The 19012-nt window shown below is 40.6% G+C and overlaps 1 long non-coding RNA gene across 1 annotated transcript; it reads left to right on the top strand.

The window, feature by feature from the left end:
- The first annotated feature begins 12294 nt into the window (after positions 1-12294).
- On the top strand, positions 12295-15031 carry LOC121507908. The gene is made up of 3 exons (XR_005991769.1): positions 12295-12346; positions 13245-13321; positions 14944-15031. It is a non-coding gene; the product is annotated as an uncharacterized LOC121507908 (long non-coding RNA).
- Positions 15032-19012: the final 3981 nt, after the last annotated feature.

Below are 19012 nucleotides of genomic sequence, written 5' to 3'. Positions count from 1 at the left end.
TTTACAGCCTAAAAAAACAACACTTATAAATACTGAGTTATCAACACCTATAGAGTCATGAACGGTGGATACTTCGTGTGATGACGTCGGTGCGTGACGTATCTGTGTCCAGGCATGGATGCGCTGAGCAGTGTGAGTGTGGGCCAAAGGGGGGACAGGGGAGGGGGTGAAATGGGCTTCCGCACGGTTAGAATACGGCACGGTACGGATGGCCTAGTGTGAGTGCACCTTTATCCCTTATACGCTGTGTTCCACATTATTATGCAAATTCGATTTTAGTCTCCTAAACATGAATTTTTCTGTTTTTCAGTTAAAGTCATGTATGGTATTGTGTCTCAGGGCTCTTTGGATCACTGAAATCAATCTCAGACACCTGTGATCATTAGTTTGCCAGGTGAGCCCAATAAAGGAAAACTACTTAAAGTGGGGGTATTATGCCTTTTTTCAAAGCTTTACATCATCTCTCTGATACCCATGTAGTAGCTTCACGTGGATTACAGCTTAAAAAACTCCTCATGTTTCTCACACTGGCGTCCTGAAAAACCCTTATTTTAACCTCCGTCTGAAGCGCTTCGTTTTCGCTGCTGTCTCTTTAACCCTCCACGGACCTACTTTCCTCCAATTGACCTATGGCTAAGCCACGCCCCCTCCACTCACTCGGACAAACAATGAACATTCAGTGACAGACGCTATTGCAGTTGTCACAGTAGGAGACATTTCACAGGAGGCCATCAATGATTTATTGGGACGGAAAAATCACACGTCATCTAGAAGTCACCAAAAGGGTCTAAACTACGCACTGGAGGGATATATTAATCATTTTATTGTTGAGAAGGTCGATAAAAAGCTTCAGTTACAAGCCCAAATTCACAGGTCCCAGTGCAAATGTGATAAACTGCATCTCGTTGCCATCACAATCTCAGACCACAAGATAGAGGATCAGGATCAAAGAGCCACTGAAGTTCAGGTTTTAGGCTCAGAATATGAGAAAAATATAAAATATTTAACCATCTTTACCAAGAGTGTCTCTCCATTAGTTTGGTGCTACAGTATTTACATTGAATCATTCAGCGTAACGTTTGCCAACCTTTGTTATCTCCGCTTTTACAGATAAGTTCATGAAGCTAAGCTCCAGAAGTTAACGTTAGTTTAACTAGAGCCCTTTGGACAACAGCTAACAATGATGTACGATCACCAAAGAATGAAAACTAGAACAAACAACGTGACACAATGAACAACGCAGCTAGGAGCTAACGTTAGGCTAACTTTAGCTTTAGTTTTGTGCTGGAATGGGCAAAATTGAAGTTAAAAGGTGATGAAAAAGGGTTAACATTTGGTAAAATTGGTGTAAAATGGCAACAATGTTATCTTTAAAATATTCTTAGTTTTTTTTAAGGCATCTGGAGACCCCCCCTCTCAGTGTCTTGCGACCCCCAAGGGGGTCCTGACCCCAGGGTTGAGAACCACTCCTTTAGAAGACAAACATTGGAAAGACATGAACCTCTGGTTAAAAAAACAATGGTATCTTCACAATCTCAGCCATAAACACTACACTACCAAGACTGTCTTGACCACCGGGACTTCTGGGAAAATATTCTGTGACTGATCAGACAAAGGCAGAACTTTTTGGAAGGTGTGCGTCCCCTTTTATCTGGATTTAAACTAACTCAGTGTTTAAAAGAGAACATCTGCTGTCGTCTCTTCAGGACCTGAGGCTAACCCCACCCCGGCCTCACCTTCATGTCGGTTGGCATTTGGAAACTAACTGAACTAATCACTGATCTGATCATCCTTCTGCACTTCCTCTCTCAGGCCTTATCATTCCTGATCTGTTTCTGCTGAAATCTTTAGATCTGCAAGTCAGGATGAGGAGGCGATGAAGTGTTTGTAAGAACGAAGATGAAGAAAGACGTTGGTAAAGATCATTTAGGGTCAGGGCCTGCTCAGGTGAGGTGAATCATGTTAGAGAAAAATATTTAAAATCTGCATTTATCTGAGCGTCTTTAAAAAGTGACTCGTTACATGATTGTGAATGTTAACAGTCACGACCGGGGCTCTGATGGCGTTGCTGATAGTCTGCACCCCGTGGATGAGGGCGGCCTGGGTTCAAGTCTGGCTGTGGTTCCTTTCCTGCATGTCTCTCCTCCTCTGCACCCTTCTCTAGAAATAAAAAAATAAAAGACTCAAATAAAAAGTTAAAAACAGACTAAAATTCTTTAATGACCTTAAAAATGCAAAACAGCGGCAGATTTCAGGACGAACAAATGTGCATTCTCACCGTCCTGCTGCTCTCTAAATGCAGATCACACAGTATAGGCTGTTGACGATCACATGATCCAGAAAAGGGGTCAGGAAGTGGGGACAGCCATCAGGAATGAATGGGAGTGGAGGAGAGTTAGAACTTTACAGCTGTAAATGGAGCTGAATGCTGCAGTCATCATTGGAACATTTCTACACTGAATACCATCACTACACTTTAACAGAGATTTTAACCACAGGTTAACTGATCTACCTGGTGTAGAGACAATCAGCGACACAAATACTCAGCCCTGCAGTCCTCCTCATCGTCTAACATCAACTAGTCAGATGAAGGTCGATCTAGACACTGTAGTGTCTATTAAACCAGTGATACTCAACCCGTGGCTCTAGAGCTACATGTAGCTCTTTTGTGTCTTAATTTGAAATATTATTACCCCTGAAGACTTTAAAAAGGAAACTTTGACCTCAGGAATTATTGTGAGTCACATTAATCAGTTTGTTTCCGACACTTATAGAGCAGGCTTAGGTTGTCAAACTTAGTTGTCAACCTATATTTTTGTCTGTATATTTCCATTGCACTTAATTGCAATCTTTAGCCCATTTTTGCAATTTCTCTTTGTCACTTTTTGCCCATTTTGCCACTCTTTGGTGCTTTTTGCCTGTTTAAGTCTCCTTCCACTCATTTTTATCTCCACCATTTGTTAGCAACATAACTCAAAAAGTCATGGACGAATTTTGATGAAATTATCAGGAAATGTCAGAAATGGCATAAGGAAGAACTGATTAGATTTTGGGACTGATCCAGATCACCGTCTGGATCCAGGAATTCTTTTAAGGATTCTGTACTATTGGGAGATAGGGCTAATGACGGAGGTCTGCGCTGTTACCACTTTACACCAGGAGATGGTGGACATGAGTAAATTCAATCCCAGCAGCATTTTGGGTGTGTTTCTATTTAGGAGTTTATAGAGTTTGAAAGACACACGCCCGGTCCAGGAGATGAGTCGGAGTGTAAAAGAGAAAAAGACAGCGAACTGTAGCAAGAATACTCACGATGCTGGGAGGAATAGAGGAATATTCACCCTCTGCCATGACTTCCAGTCATCTGGTGAGACCATGGGTGCATCTGTTGGCACACGTAGCGAAGCAAATGCTTTTCCTCACTGTGTTTCCACCCTACCGGGGAGGGAGTAATCCGCAAATGCCGTGTTGGGGGGCACATGGGGACAGATACAGGAATTTTTTTGATGGATTCTGTGCTATTGGGAGATAGGGCTAATGGTGGAGGTCTGCTCCCTCTGAGTGCTTTTCTAGTTTGCCACATTTTTTTGGCACCTGTAACTCACTTTTTCATCACTTATCAACCTTTTTTTTTGCCACTTTACTCCCAGTGTTTGCCGTTTCATGCCCATTTTGCCCCTTTTCTCTGATTTTGGCCACTTTTTGACCATTTTTGCCACATTTAACTTATTTTTACTGCCACTTTAACCTGTTTTTTGGCCACTTTTCACCTCTTATATTGTGGCTCTTGCAGATGTATTTTTCAACAATTTGGCTCTTTGGTTAAGTAGGGTTGAGTAACACTGTATTAAACCATTCCTTCCTATGTAACTGGCTAGCCTCTGTGCCACGGTACTGATGTATGTCTCGTTCAGGCAAAAAAACTCAAAATGGAGGACCCAAAATGCAGATAAAATAAAAGACTGGTTTAATTAACAAACAAAACAACTTACTCAAAATAAATCTAGGAATCAAACTCAAATTCCATGAAACGAAACAAAACAAAATCCACAGGAGCACGAGGAAAGCACGGGGAGTAACTGACACGAGGAAGACATCAACAATGAACCGACACAGACACAGGGAGACAGAGAGCTTAAATGCACAGGGAGTGATTAACAACGGAGGACAGGTGTGGACAACCAGACACAGGTGGAACTGGTGAAGGTCATCACAGTGGAGGGAAACTCAGGCAGGAAGCAAAACTGAAATCACACACAAGGGAAGGCAACTACAAAGTAAAACAGGAAACATGGAACCTAACACAAGAAGCACACGAGGACTGAATGACAAAACTAAACACTAAAAGCTGAACAAAGGAAACACAGGAGGATACAAAGAACCAAACACAAGGAGGGAAACTAAAACACAGGGAGTAAAACTAAACATGAGACACAGGAATTAACTAAACATGAAACACAGGGAGTAAAACTAGACAAGAAACAAGGAATAAACTAGACATGAAATACAAGGAGTAACTAAACATGAACATAAACTAACATAAGGCACAAAATACACAGAAACACAAGGACTACAAGAAAAACCTAAGAACTAAACACCAGAAATATACAAACTAGAAAACCTAAGTACAATGTAAAACTAGAAACATGGAAATCACAGAACAAAGAAAACACAAGGACTCAAGAACTAAACTGAACTATACAGAATAAACACAGGAAAACACCAGAGAATCTCAAAAACATAACAAATCAAAACCTGGATCATGACAACATAAAACATTCCCACTGTGTTTAAGAGTGAAATGTTCCAAACTGGTTCATATTGGAGGACTCCTTCTCCTTAGGAATCGGAATTCCCATTGCTCTACTCCAGGCTCTTGGGATAGATGGTTTCTCACATAAATAACCTTTAGTTTCTACAAGCTAAGGATGTCAGGTGTGTTTTATAGACCTGGTAGGGGGACTACATTTGGACCCGTAGCCAAAGCAGCCTTCACATGCTGTTGGAGCAGCATGTGGGAGACTCCATGGTCAAGAGGAAGAAAGTCTGATGAGACCAAAATGGAGCTTTTAGACCATCAGACAAGACGTCAAACACAGACATCACCACAAACACACTATCCCCACTGTGGAGCACGGTGGTGGCAGCATCAAGCTGTGGGGATGCTTCTCATCCCTGGAAGCAGAGTCAGCCCAAGGCATGAGCGACATAAGCGGCTGCTTTGGGCCTGTCGTAACCAGGGGGCCCCCCAAGAGTGAGGAAGTGAATGTTCACAAGCAGTTCAGAAGCAAACTACATTGAGATCAGCCAGGCTGTGAAGGAGAATGAGGTGCTGAGAGTAGAAACAATAGTAGAAACAGACCTCAGATTTAATAGTTTAAGTCAATGTTTTACATCAGGGGATTTGTATAACGCTGTGTTAGGCTGTTTCTCAAGTCTGTTCATTAAAACGAATATTTATGTAATGTTCTTGAACGCACCACACAACAGTCAAACAGCGTCTCTGCACTGGAGAAGTGTTACAGGCATGTTAACACGAGCTAGAGTCCCCTTAAACTCGTGGTTTTCTTAAGTTTCTGTTACCAAACGACTCCACACAGAGTTCAGTCTCTTCTTAGCGGGAAGCTGAGCTGTGTAGAGTCTGACTGTGGTAGTACGGACCGGGAGAAAGGACATAAAGTGGATAAAAGTTAGCAGAGTCGTCGTCATGCCCCCATGCACACAGACAGCATCTGCAGACCACAGGATAAATAAATACGATCACAGGTTAAACGTGGTTTAAAGAATTTATCCAGATTAACATGATTATAGAGTAATGACGGGACTTTATAGATCTGTAGCCTGTTATTTTTGCGTTTAATGAAGAAAATGAAGCTTGCATCAAGTCAGTAGTCTTTTTGACCATAGAAGGGGATTTCATGTAAATACTGATCATTAAAGAGCTGTAAAGTAAATGTTTATTATATAAAACTAGCTGACTGTTACTGTAGTAAGGTTTATGGTTGAGGTTAAAAGCATGTCAGATAAATGAACTACAGCCTTCTGTGTTGTGTTTTATGGCTCTAAATCCTTCTAAAATGTGATGTTGTTTCAGAAAGAGGAGGATGTGTTTTAAAAGGAGGGTGTAGGACATCAGCAGGTTTATTTCTGACAGAGGTGGAGAAAGTACTAGACTACTGTACTGAAGAAAGTAAAAGTAAAAGTTATTTTGGATAAAATATACTTCAGTAGAAGTTAAAGTAGTAATCTGTAAATCTACTCAAGAAAAAGTAAAAAGTAAGTCATTTAAGATTTACTCAAAGTACTGAGTATCTAGTTTTGATACCTGAGGAGGTTATACAGTTAAATATCTTTTCTAAATGTAAAGTAACTTCAAGAGAATCTAAATCTATAACCAGGTTGTTTTTATATGGGAACACTTAACCTAAAGTCAAATACAGCAGCTGTTTTAGGATGAAATGTGGAATTATTCTCTCTCTACTGACCGTCATGTGCTGTGAAAATCAAACTTCAGGACATTTTCTTGCTGGCTGAAAGCTAAAATGGCCTCATTTTGGCTTTTATTGCTATTTTTACTCAGTACTTAAAACTTTTAAAATGTAGTGAAGTACAATACTTCCCTCACAGTGTATTTAAGTAAAAGTAAAAGTACTGATTTTGAAAAGTACTCATAAAAGTACAAGTACACAATAAAGCTACTCAGTTACAATAACTTGAGTAAGTGTAATCAGTTACTTTCCAGCCCTGATTTCTCTCTGGTTTGTACATAAATGTCAGTTATTACCATTAACACATTAAAAAGATTGATTTTATTATTATTTTTTTAAAAAACATTTATTTTTGGCCTTTTTTGGATAGGACAGTGGATAGAGTCAGAAACAGGGAAGAGAGCCACGGGCCGGATTTGAACTCGGGTCGTCTGTGTATGTGGTGGGCGCCTTTACCACTCGACTACCGGCGTGCCAGATAGATTTTAATTTTTTGGTTTTGGATGTGTGCTGATGAGGAGGGTCTCCTAAAGAATGACTGACGGATAAGAAAGAGAGGAAGAAGTCCATCTCCTTCACGTGTCCACTCCTACAGACTTCAGGACCTTAAAAGGAACCCTGCATGATCAGACAAGTTCATCTTGTTGGATAGATATTTTTATCTCTCATATACATATTGAACTAAAAAACTCAGAAGATATCTGCATTTTGAGTCATTTGAGTTTATAAATTCACCAGGAAACCGCCATGTTTTGGTCCCGTTTGGTCCGCCCTGGCGCCGTGACGTCACAGTTCCTTGGTGATCCTCTGCAGTAACCTGTTTCAGACTGGCAGCCAGTGTTAGGGCTGCATCTCAGGAACGCAGCACGTCTCACGCACGGAGAATTCTAAAATTAGAGGTCTCTTCTATATTATATTTACACCACGAGCAGTTATCTGTCCATCTAGACAGGAAAATCATAAATACAGAGCCATATTTAGCTTGTTGTAGCAAATATGTACGTCCACATGGGTAGAAAATGTTTGAAATCTGTTTCTTGATGAGCCAGATGAAGGCTACGAGCTAAAATGCGTCCGTTTAATAAAGTTGTTCCCCAAACTTCTCTTCTTTATGAGGCTTTCTGTTTCCACACGGTTCAGGTAAAGATAAACACAATACGAAAGGACTTCCGGTTTGCGGTCTCCGGTTTGCCATTCAAAGTAAAGCTTGAGCAATTCCTTGGAGAAACTCCGTTCTATGTACATAATACTATTTTGAAAAGCTCCCGGCACGCTTCCGCTATACACTCAATGTAGTCATTTGACGGCGGTTTATTGAGGTAAAATTTGTGGGAATGACAGAGCTTTGACAGCAGGGAGACCAAACCAACACGCAGCAAACTCATGTCAGCACCAGCTGCAAGCAGAAAAACCGTCTGAAAAACGGTTACTGCTTAGCAACGGAGAGGAGCGCTGCGGAACCGTGACGTCATACTCCGTGACGCGAATGAAAACATGGCGGTCTCCTGGTGAGTTTATGAGCTGAAATGTACTCAAAATGCAGATATGTGGGATATTTAGTGAGGATTTTAGTTTAATATACACTTGAGACATACAAATATAAATCCAACAAGATGAACTTGTCTGATCATGCAGGGTTCCTTTAAAGGGGCTCGAACACAGCCGTCTCCTAACAGACAGACCAGAAAAGAGAGGGGAGACCGGAAACTTTCTTCATCTGTGTGCAGAAAGGTAAAACCCAGAACATCCCAGCAGAGACAGAGGAGTGGAGGACTTCCTGATCTTCCAGAGACAATCACAGTCCTCTCCAGATCCACAACAGTCCAGCTCACAGCCCAGTTTACTGCATGCATGCCAGTGGGTCCAGAGTCTGACTCTAATAGTCACTAGCAGGGCTTGACATTAACACCCACCAACTAGCCAAATGCAGGTGGATTTCAGCCGTGGTGGGTAGCAGTGTGACTCTACGATGGCGGGTTGAATTTATCAGTGTCACAACTAATGCTTCACTCTGAAAGTGCTTGTCAGATAGCCCTTATGATTTAGGCTTGTTACAGAGAGGCATTTTTGACACATACAAGCCTCAAATTTCCCCCAAAACAACTGAAAAGTGTCTGGTCTCTTCATCCATTCATGCGTTTTTATGCAGTGCCAAGGGCCTTGATGCTGTATGACACACATGAACATGACACTCACTCACATATACGGACACACACTCGCGCTGACGTGTTGGTAATTTAGACTGAAGTCTTCTATCTGTTTAGGGAAAATGTTTGAGTGTTGGAGGATAAACTCAGACCTGAACTTTCTCTCTGCTTTACAGCGCCTCTCTCTCCATGGAGGATCAGTGCATCAGCGCCGTGTGTTTGTGTGTGTGAACTCCAGCTGTGTGTCTGTCTCGCTCGTGCGAGCCAAGGTGTGCAGTGTGTCTGAATATTAATTGAGTAATACTCCATCTATACTCTTTGTTTGGTGAGGGCGTTCTAAATGATAAAACCTGCGCAAATGCGCGCATAATTTAAACATCATTAATACAATTAACATTTGATACTTTTGTTCAATGATTTGCCATATATCAATCATTAACGCATATTAAAGACGAGAGAAACTCCAAAACTTTAAATCAGTTCACTGAGGCAGTCAGAAACAGGCAGAAGGATAAAAGTCCAACAGGGTCTGGCTGCAGCCCTCGAGCAAACCTCTACACTGGGGCTTTCAGCTGGAGACCTCTACAGTGTCTAAGTCAGGGGATGGAGACAGAAACATCTCCAAGTCTCTGAACATCCCCAGAGTTCAGCTAAATCCATCATGAAGAAATGAAGGAACATGTCACATGTGTAAATCTGCCTAGATCAGACTGTCCTCACAAACTGAGTGGGCGTGCAAGAAGGAGACTAGTGAGAGAGGACATCAAGACACCTATGACTACTCTGAAGGAGTTCCAAGCTTCAGCAGCTGAGATGGAGAGACTCTGCAGACAACAACTGTTGGCCGGGTTCTTCACCAGTCAGAGCTTTATGGGAGAGTGGCAAAGAGAAAGACACTGTTGAAGAAAACTCAGATTCAATCTGGACTAGAGTTCACCAGAAGGACTGTGGGAGACTCCATGGTCAAGAGGAAGAAAGTTCTTTGGTCTGATGAGACCAGAATGGAGCTATGAGACCATCAGACAAGACGCCAAACACTGACATCACCACAAACACACCATCCCCACTGTGGAGCATGGTGGTAGCAGCATCATGCCGTGGGGTGCATCTCAGCAGCATCATGCTGTGGGGATGCTTCTGAGCAGCATCATGCCGTGGGGATGCGTCTCAGCAGCATCATGCTGTGGGGATGCTTCTGAGCAGCATCATGCTGTGGGGATGCTTCTCAGTAGTTGGCCCTGGCCTGTAAAGGTAGAGGGTAAAAATGAATCCTGGAGGAAAATCTTCTTCAGTCTGACAGAGAACTACGGCTTAGAGAAGATTTATTTTCCAGCCAGACAATGAGCTGAAGCATCCAGAGAAAGCGAAACAGAAATGGTTTAAAGACAACAAGGAGAATGTTCTGGATTATATCTTTTTATTTTCTCCTTGTTTACCATCCTCTGTGTCCCTGCCATCCTTCTGCTGAATACTGTGACTACTTTAATATCTAACCTCGCATGCTCGGTGATATCTAATCTAAGCGAACAGTTTAAAGACTTGATCTTCCTCCATGAACCTTGGAGCAGAAGTCTGATGATCTGTTGGTCTTTCTTCTGCTTTTCTCTATCTCCACTTTAATCTGCAGTCAGAATGAGCATGCAGATTCACTTTTACCACCTGATAAGATCAGCTTCAAACGGCTTTTTTATGTTTTATCCTTATTTGAGGGATATTATTTACATAAATCTTTATTTCTATTTGAGGTTTTGTCATTGACCTTTATCTTATTTCAGGGTTTAATCAGCAGTGAGCTCATATTTTCTAACCTGACAGATATGCTGTTTCTCACCTCCATGGCGTTGATGAATCCCACATCCATCTGAGCAACACCCCATGGATGGTGTTTGGGACAGGCAGAACCTTTCAAAATAAGACTTGGAGGGTGATTGGACAAAAGTTCTCCCATTCATGATGGACCAATCAGAGCAAACGCAACTTAGTAGTCATGCAGGAGTGAACTACATCAGGTGATCTCTACAGTCCTCATGTCAGTCAGGACTGTTCACTATCGGTGGAGCCAGCTGGTAAATCAAACTCTGTCTGAAGCCACCAGGAGAGGAACTAAAACACGTTTAACACCAAGAGAACCTTCCAGTCTGGGTCTTTGCTGTTCTTTAATGTCCACTTCTGATCAAACTGCTGCTGTAGCCGCAAACATGCTGAACTGGGGACCAGCAAAATCCTGGTCCATTGAAGAGTTAAGCTGTGGTATTTATTATTTAACCTGAATAATAACCACTCTTATCAAAGAAACACATTTAAATTCATTTGTGTAGTAAGTAGCCCTCTGCTGAAAATGAAATCCTTTTATTAAGAACAGAATTCAAATACAGTAAATATAGCTAAAATGGGTTAATAATGGCAAAAAATGGTGGGAAAGGTGGTGAAATTAGACTTTAAAAGTAGCAGAAATGGATTACATAAAAGTGGCAAAAAATAACTAAAAAAATTCCAAAAAAGGGTTAAAGTGGCAAAAATGGGTGGAGATTTGGGGAAATGAGGTGGAAATTGATACGAACTGGCTAAAAAATGGTTAGCTGAAGCAGAAAAAGTCAGAAACTGGCATATCAAATTGTGAAATATGGCTTATAGAGTGGTAAAAGCGGTTAATAGTGGTAGTGATGAGTTAACAGAGCCAACAATAGGCAGAGAGTGGCAAGATCTGGATCAGACGTGGCAAAAACAGACCGAAAAAAAGTGGTGGAAAGGGTTTAAAAGCTGAACTTCCCGACCACTGGAGCAGGTTAAAGCATCCTAACTGACTCAGAGTAGTCCTCCACTAAATGTGTGTTTGAACCAGTGACTTTTTTGCCAGTTTACATCAAATTTTTTTTTTACCCCATTTCACCAAATTTCCATCCATTTTTGCCCATTTCAGCCACTTTTTAACTCCCTTTTACCACTATTTATGCTTAATTTTTAGCCCATTTTTGCCATTTTTATCTAGGTTTTGCCACTTCTAACCTATTTGTGCTACTTTAAAATCCTTTCACCATCTTCTCCACCATTTTTTGGCCATTATTAACCCATTTTAGATATTTTTAACCTATTTCAATTATTTTCTTAACAATGGGTATTACATTTATGAGGGCTATTTACTACACAAATGATAAAACAGATATATTTTTCTTTGATAAGACTGGTTATTATTCAGGTTAAATATAAAATGTATCTATCACAGCTTATCTTTACAATGGACCATGATTTTTCTGTTCTTGCTCTCAGATGTTCGTTGTTTTTGGATAAAAGCATCTGCTAAATGACATTGTGGCATCTTGCTGGCCCCCAGTTCAGCTTGGTCCCAGAAAATTCTCCCCTTTATCCCCCCTTATGGGTTCATCCACCTCCAGGTCCAGCGGGGGTCCCTGGTCTCTGGCACCTTTATTTTGGGGGTTGCGGGCTGAAAAGGTTGAGAACCCCTGCTTTAAATAATATTCCCTCTCAGTCCAATATAATAACCAAAACAAACACCAAAGACTGAACTTCTTCTGTTCACACCCGTCTTCCTGATTCTTCTGAACTTGATCAAATAAGGGCATGGGCACAGTTCAGGGTTAAGCAATGACCTCTGATATAAAAGGCTCGGTCTGCACTGCTGCAGCATCTTCACTCTTTCAGAGGAAAGCAGAAGTGGACGACCTCCCTGATAATCTCTCTGTGAAACAGGCGGTAAGAGATTTGACCTGCTCTGTAGTACGTTTGATTTAAAGGAGGAACGTTTCATGACATGTATTTTAGTAATCATGCAGAGAACAGGCTTTAGACGAACCACTGTCTCCACTGAAGCAGGGAAAGTCAGTTTTCATTAACAGAGAAAAAGCTGCTTTAACCTTCAGCCATCACTACGGACATTTTTGTCCATTTGGGCAAATTTGTCCTCTTTCTCTGTTCATCAGTTTGGCTGTGTTGGTGCATAGGGTCTAAGTTTTTCCAACAAAGTTTCTTTCTGGGCACATTTTTAAGTTTAAATTTTGATTTCTCCAATAGGTCAGGGGAACAATGAAACAAATTTACTACCCTTTAAAGTCATTACAAAAATGTCCACTTATGAAAAACTGCTATAAAAGCTTAACATATTAATATTTTTTCTTTTTTATGCATAAATCTCTTAAAAAAACCTTCAGATGTGCTCAAAACTACCAAAAATGTTTGGTAGTTTTGAGCACATCAAAAGTATTAAAGTGATGCCTGAGGGTTGATGCCTACAGGTGTAGAATGTGAGTTTTTGCAGGAAACAGAGCGAAGTTATATTTATCAGATTTATTAGATCAAATCTGCAACACTAACTCATTCTAAGCAGCTTTAAACCGTGCTGGGAGCTTCAACAGGAACCAATGAGGATGCAGTGTTAGCCATTCAACATTCATGCAGGTATCACTGTGGTTCATTCTATGATCAAACATTTCTGATTTTTATAAAGATTATAAAAGGTCATCTTAGAGCTCACTACCTTCGTGTGTGTTTATAAAGGTATAAAGAGCAGAGCCACAGGTAGGGGTGGGCGACAGTACTATTATTGTGACCCTGTTTCAACGTGTGTCCTGTCGTCTTCCTCCTCTGATTGTAGCGGATGCTGGAAACGCTGCGACTGATTCTCTGAGCTGACCGCAGCTGCCGTCCTCCACGAGGGACTGAGCTGCCGAGGTAAGACTCTGGGAGCTTCAGTCCTCCATGCTGCAGATAAAACTGCACTAAAAAACAAAACCAATACTCCAAATATTTGTCCTAAAAGATTTAAATAGTGGAAAAAAAATGTCTAGACCACAGGTGTCAAACGCAAGGCCCGGGGGCCAAATCCGGCCCGTGGAACAGTTAAATCCGGCCCCCAAGATGATCTGATATTTCTGTTCTAACTGTCCCATCAGTCTGAGGTCTGTAGATTTACTCAAGTATAAAAATGTGAACTTATCCTGATGATTTAAGATTTCCTTGTTAAGTCGCAAAATCTGAAAATGCTGCTAGGGGGGCGTGGCTGTGTGGTTTAAGATGTGTCACATCCAAATCTTTGTTTATCTTCTGGTCATGACAACCGAGGTGTAGCGGGTGTGATTGGAGTTGGATCTCATTGATATTGACGATCAAATTCTATTGCTGTAACTGTTGAAGCGCAGACGACAGAGAAGATGTCTGTGGAGGTGGTTTGTATGACCAGTAAACGAGTTGAGGCTGAGGATGGGTGAATTTACCACAGTGGTTCACCCACTGAGGGACCTGGATGAAGAAGTGGAGTTTAGAGTGGAACAAATCACAACCCTTACAGTCTGTATCACCGCGACACATAGGAATTTTGGAGGTGTGTGTCAGGCTATAGGTTGCAGAGGGCTAAGCAAAGTTACGGGGCGTTAAACTTAGTTTGGTCACGGCGTGTTAAACTTTGTTCGGTCTAATGGCGTGTTAAACTTTGTTCGGTCTAATGGCGTGTTAAACTTTGTTCGGTCTAATGGCGTGTTAAACTTTGTTCGGTCTAATGGCGTGTTAAACTTTGTTCGGTCTAATGGCGTGTTAAACTTTGTTCGGTCTAATGGCGTGTTAAACTTTGTTCGGTCTAATGGCGTGTTAAACTTTGTTTGGTCATGGCGTGTTAAACTTGGTTTGGTCATGGCGTGTTAAACTTGGTTTGGTCACGGCGTGTTAAACTTGGTTTGGTCTAAAGGTGTTAAAGGCGTGTTAAAGGTCCTCTTCAGAGGAGACTTCATCTGCTGCAGTGTTAGCTAACCTCAGGCTCTTACTGACGGGATCCTGAGAATCAGGTGCCCGTCACTGAGGACCAGTGGCAGTCTGTGCCGGCGTTTGAGTTCTGTAAATCATTTAAAGTAAGCATGAACTCCTCAGTGATGGGCACGTGATTCTTGGGATGCTTTTCTGAGCACAAAACTTGCACCAGGTTACGCTAAAGAACACTGAAATAAAACTGATGGCTTATGGCTTTTTAAAAATTTTTTATATTCCATCTTTGATCTTAACATGAACAGCAAATGAAACAAAAAAAAAATATTTGTTTTGTTGTTAAAAACAGATAAATGATAAATGAGCTGTTTTTCATGTATTTGTTATTCAATGATCAATCAAACATAAACTGAACCACTGGAACACAGATTTAGAAATAGTGGACTAATAACATTCTTTTCTGGTGCATCAGACGTTAGTTTTATTTCCATCTGAAACAAGTGAGCATCCCCTGTGATGTGACTTAACTGATTTTATTAATGTGATTGCTTCATAAACCCGGCCCCACTCCTTCATTCATTCCTGTTGACTCCCTGCAGATGGCTGCCCCCTGCTGGATGGTGGTGATGCTGGCTCTCTTCCTGTCCCCTGAGAACAGTCTAGCTGCCGTGAACCCGGACACACTGGCAGAGCTGATGAATGGAATCTCAACAGAGTGAGTCGAGCTCTTCTCTCCACTATGAATATTTCTATCTGTGCTTTTAGATGTTGTTTTAAACAAGCGCTTTGACAGCATGGGCAAAAATGTAGATTTGCTTGTATTTTGTGTCAGATAGTTTAACACCAATGCTTGGTGGGATCCTTTAAAAATATCACTGGGGGCTTCTTCTGTATTGTGTATTTTATATGTACACATATGCTGTCTTTTTAAATCTTATTTCCTCGGCACAAATTAAAATAAATGAGAGAACTATAAGAGAGAGTGAGAGCTGGCGAGCTGCGAGCGGCACACAGCGGGCTGCCGTCGCTGCCGTCGCCTCAGCTGCTGGCCTAACTGGAGCATCTACCACCAGAAAGATGCAGCTTTAGCGCCACCTACAGGCAGGGGCGCAGCACAAGGGGGAAAAAGGGTACTGATTACCCAGGCCCACAGCAGGGAGGGGCCCTTGAGATGCCTGTATGGGCGACCGTTTACACCAAAAAAACCAAAAATAAAATTGAAGAGTACAGTTCTTGAAAAAGAAAAAAATCCAAAGTCATTATCATGAGATAAAAAGATATAATTTTAAGAAAGAAAAAAAAAAAAAACAAATGTATGAGATTAAAGTCGAAATTATGAATAAAAACGTTGTAATAATAAGAAAAAGTCAAAATTATGAGACAAAGTCAAAATTCTGAGTAACAAATTCTTAATTATGAGATAAAATTTTTAGATTAAAATTACCAGAAAAAGTTATAATTACTAAAATGTCTTCTCTTGTTTTTTAAGATTTTGTTCTTATAATAATTTTTTAATAATAGTTTTAACTTTTTATCTCATAATTTGCCTTTTAACCTCATAATTATGACTTGTCTTTTAATTGACTTTTTAACTCACATATTTGATGTTTTGTCTAATGATTTTGACTTTTAACCTCATAATTATAACTTTTATCTTATAATTATGACTTTTTAACCTCATTATTTTGACTTTTTATCTCATAATAATGATTTTTATCTCATAATTTTAAAGTTTTATGTTACAATTAAGCCCTTTTAACTTATAATTTTAATTTTTATGTTATAATTAAGAGTTTTTACCTCATAATTTTAATTTTCTCTCATGATTTGACTTTTTAACTCATGTTTTTAACTTTTTATCTCATAATTTTGACTTCTATCTCATAATTTTGACTTTTTATCTCACAGCAATAACTTTTAATAACTTTTTTTGTCAAGAATTGCTGTACTTTCACATTTATAAAGCCATAATTATGAGATAAAAAAAATCATAATTGACTGAATGACTTTCGTGTCTCATAACTTTGACTTTTTATCTAATAATTTTTTACTTTTTATCTCAAAATTATGACTTAGGATTCTTCTTTTTATTCAAATGTCCTAACTTTCACATTTTTCTTTTTTAAGTGGCGGAAATGGGCTTCCATATGCCTGCAATGAAAAGTGTGTTTTTATTCAGTTTTTCTTAGTAATTAGTGTCATTTTTGAATTAACAGTGATTAAATGAATCGGTCAACAGACTGAAATTTGTATCAAATACAGTTCTGGGGGGCCCTTAAAAATGACCAAATGGTGTAGTCCAGCGCTGCAAAGTAAAGCAAGTAAATTTAATTTAACCACAGTAAAAATTATTGCTCAGAAATTGGGAAATTCTGGTTAAAAAATTCATCAAAATGCATAAATATTAGTAAAAAAGATGCAACAATTGTTGCTTGGCTAGCCGGCTATGGGGAGCCCGGCTATGGGGACCCCGGCTATGGGGAGCCCGGCTATGGGGAGCCCGGCTATGGGGACCCCGGCTATGGGGACCCCGGCTATGGGGAGCCCTGTGTAATCTTCTTTCTGGGGGCCCTAGCTACACCTCTGCCTACAGGCGACATATCAGGGGATCAGGTTTGATGTTAGGCTTCGTCTGTATGACTCTGTTCAGGATAATCACCATCAATAAGCATTTAAATGTCTTTTAAACAGCAACAGTGCGGCGACATGCTGAAATGTGTTCTGTACCCTCTATTGAGGAACTGAATGATGAAGACTGAGGAAGAACCAGGAGTGACAAACACTCGTTTCACTGTCGCCACAGCTGTGGGTAACAGAACGTGTTTATCTGGTACCTGCACCCGTTATTTCTGACAACATACTCCTGCGCTATATACTCAGTTAGTGCATAAGCATGGGCGCCACCTGGTGTTGAACCCAGGTCTAATGAAGGACAGCTGCCTAATTCACTGAGCCACTGAAGGAGCTGATATATCACATCTGCACTGTTCAGGCAATGACAGCATGTAGTAAAAATCCACTGATGTTTGTGACATTCATGATGTTGATCATTTGAAACATTTTATTTTCATTTAAAGATTTTTCCTCATTAATACACAACAAAACACAAGGACAAATGTTTGTGTTTGTGAGGATTTCTTAGGAAGTAATGAGATTTAACCCTTGGTCGATTCCTTCCCCGGTTGTGGGACTTACCTGCTAGTGGAGACCAAAATCCACTTGGCTTTCCTGTGGAGTATTTTGTAAACTCCAACCAGGCTTCCATGTGTTTCTCTCTGAGGAGAGTCTTCATCTCCTCCGTAAAGCCCAGATCAGTGGAGGCTGCAGTGATGGCTGTCCTTCTAGAACTTTGTCCCATCTCCTCCAGGATCTCTGGAGCTCAGTCAGAGGGACCATCAGGTTCTGGGTCTCCTCTCTCACTAAGGTCCTTCTTCCCAGATGGTGACCAGGTCTTGAGGAGTCCTGGTTGGTCCAAACTTCTTCCATGTGAGGATTCTGGAGGTCTCTGGTCTCTTGGGAACCTTCAGAGCAGCAGAAATGTTTCTGTAGTCTTCCCCAGATCTGTGCCTGTCAACATTCCTGTCTCTGCAGCTCCTCTGACCTTTGACCCTTGGTTTCTGCTCTGATATCAATATCAGCTGTGAGGCCTTCTATAGAGAGGTGTGAGCCTTTAGAATCATGTCCAATCAGGTTCATTTAGCTCAGATGGACTCCAGTTAAGGTGTAGAACAGGGGTCATCAAGAACATCTACACAAGGGCCAGATTAAGTCTCAACAGAAACTCTGGGGGCCGGACTTTTAAATATACAAAAATTAAATAAATATTTTGGTCTGATGGAAATATTGTTGTAGTAGTATTTGTATTTTCTTTTAAAATGTAGGACATTTTCAGTCATTACCAGTGAGATCCATCCCTATTATCTATAACACAGAAGGACCCAAGGAGACAGACCTGACAAGAGAATCGGCCGGAAAATCCAAGAGAATGGGCCCACCCCAATTGTCATTTAGCACCAATATTAACCCATTTTTTACACTTTTAACCTTTTTTAAAATACTTTCTGCCTCTTTAACCAAATTTTTTAATCAATTTTTGCCTTGCAACTAGGGGTACGCGGTATATGCGGTAGACGGTATTAATGATATAAATTTGGCCTAAGGTAGAGATTTGGACTCTACTAACCAATCGCGATGACGCTTGTTAATATCGCCATCGTATCTGCCTCAGTGTGAGTTAGCAAGCAAAAACACGTGTTTTTTCCTCTCAAAGTCTTACGGCCGTACCGCAAATAAGGTAAGGCAAGGCAAGTTTATTTGTATAGCACATTTCAGCAACAAGGCAATTCAAAGTGCTTCACACAGGACATTAAAATACATTGACAAAGGGGAAAAAAGAAACACAATGGAAAAAAATTTAAACGAAACATGTAAAAGGTGATTAAAAACAGCAAATAAGATCCACAAAAGATAAAAACCTGGGTTCCTCTCAACCTTGGTCCGGAGACCGAATTCTGTCCCAGACAGTTTCACATTTCTGGCCAATACCAGATCCTTATCTGAACTCCAAGCTCTTAACTTAAAACAATTTAAAAGAAGAATGTACAGGGTGATAAAAACAGCACATAAACCCCAAAAAGATATTAACTAAGTCAGTGTGCTGTCTCTGTC

The sequence above is a fragment of the Cheilinus undulatus genome, linkage group 4, assembly GCF_018320785.1.
Source record: "Cheilinus undulatus linkage group 4, ASM1832078v1, whole genome shotgun sequence".
Classification (NCBI taxonomy): domain Eukaryota; kingdom Metazoa; phylum Chordata; class Actinopteri; order Labriformes; family Labridae; genus Cheilinus; species Cheilinus undulatus.
Note: the sequence above shows the minus strand (reverse complement) of the source record. Positions and strands in the feature narration are given on the sequence as shown.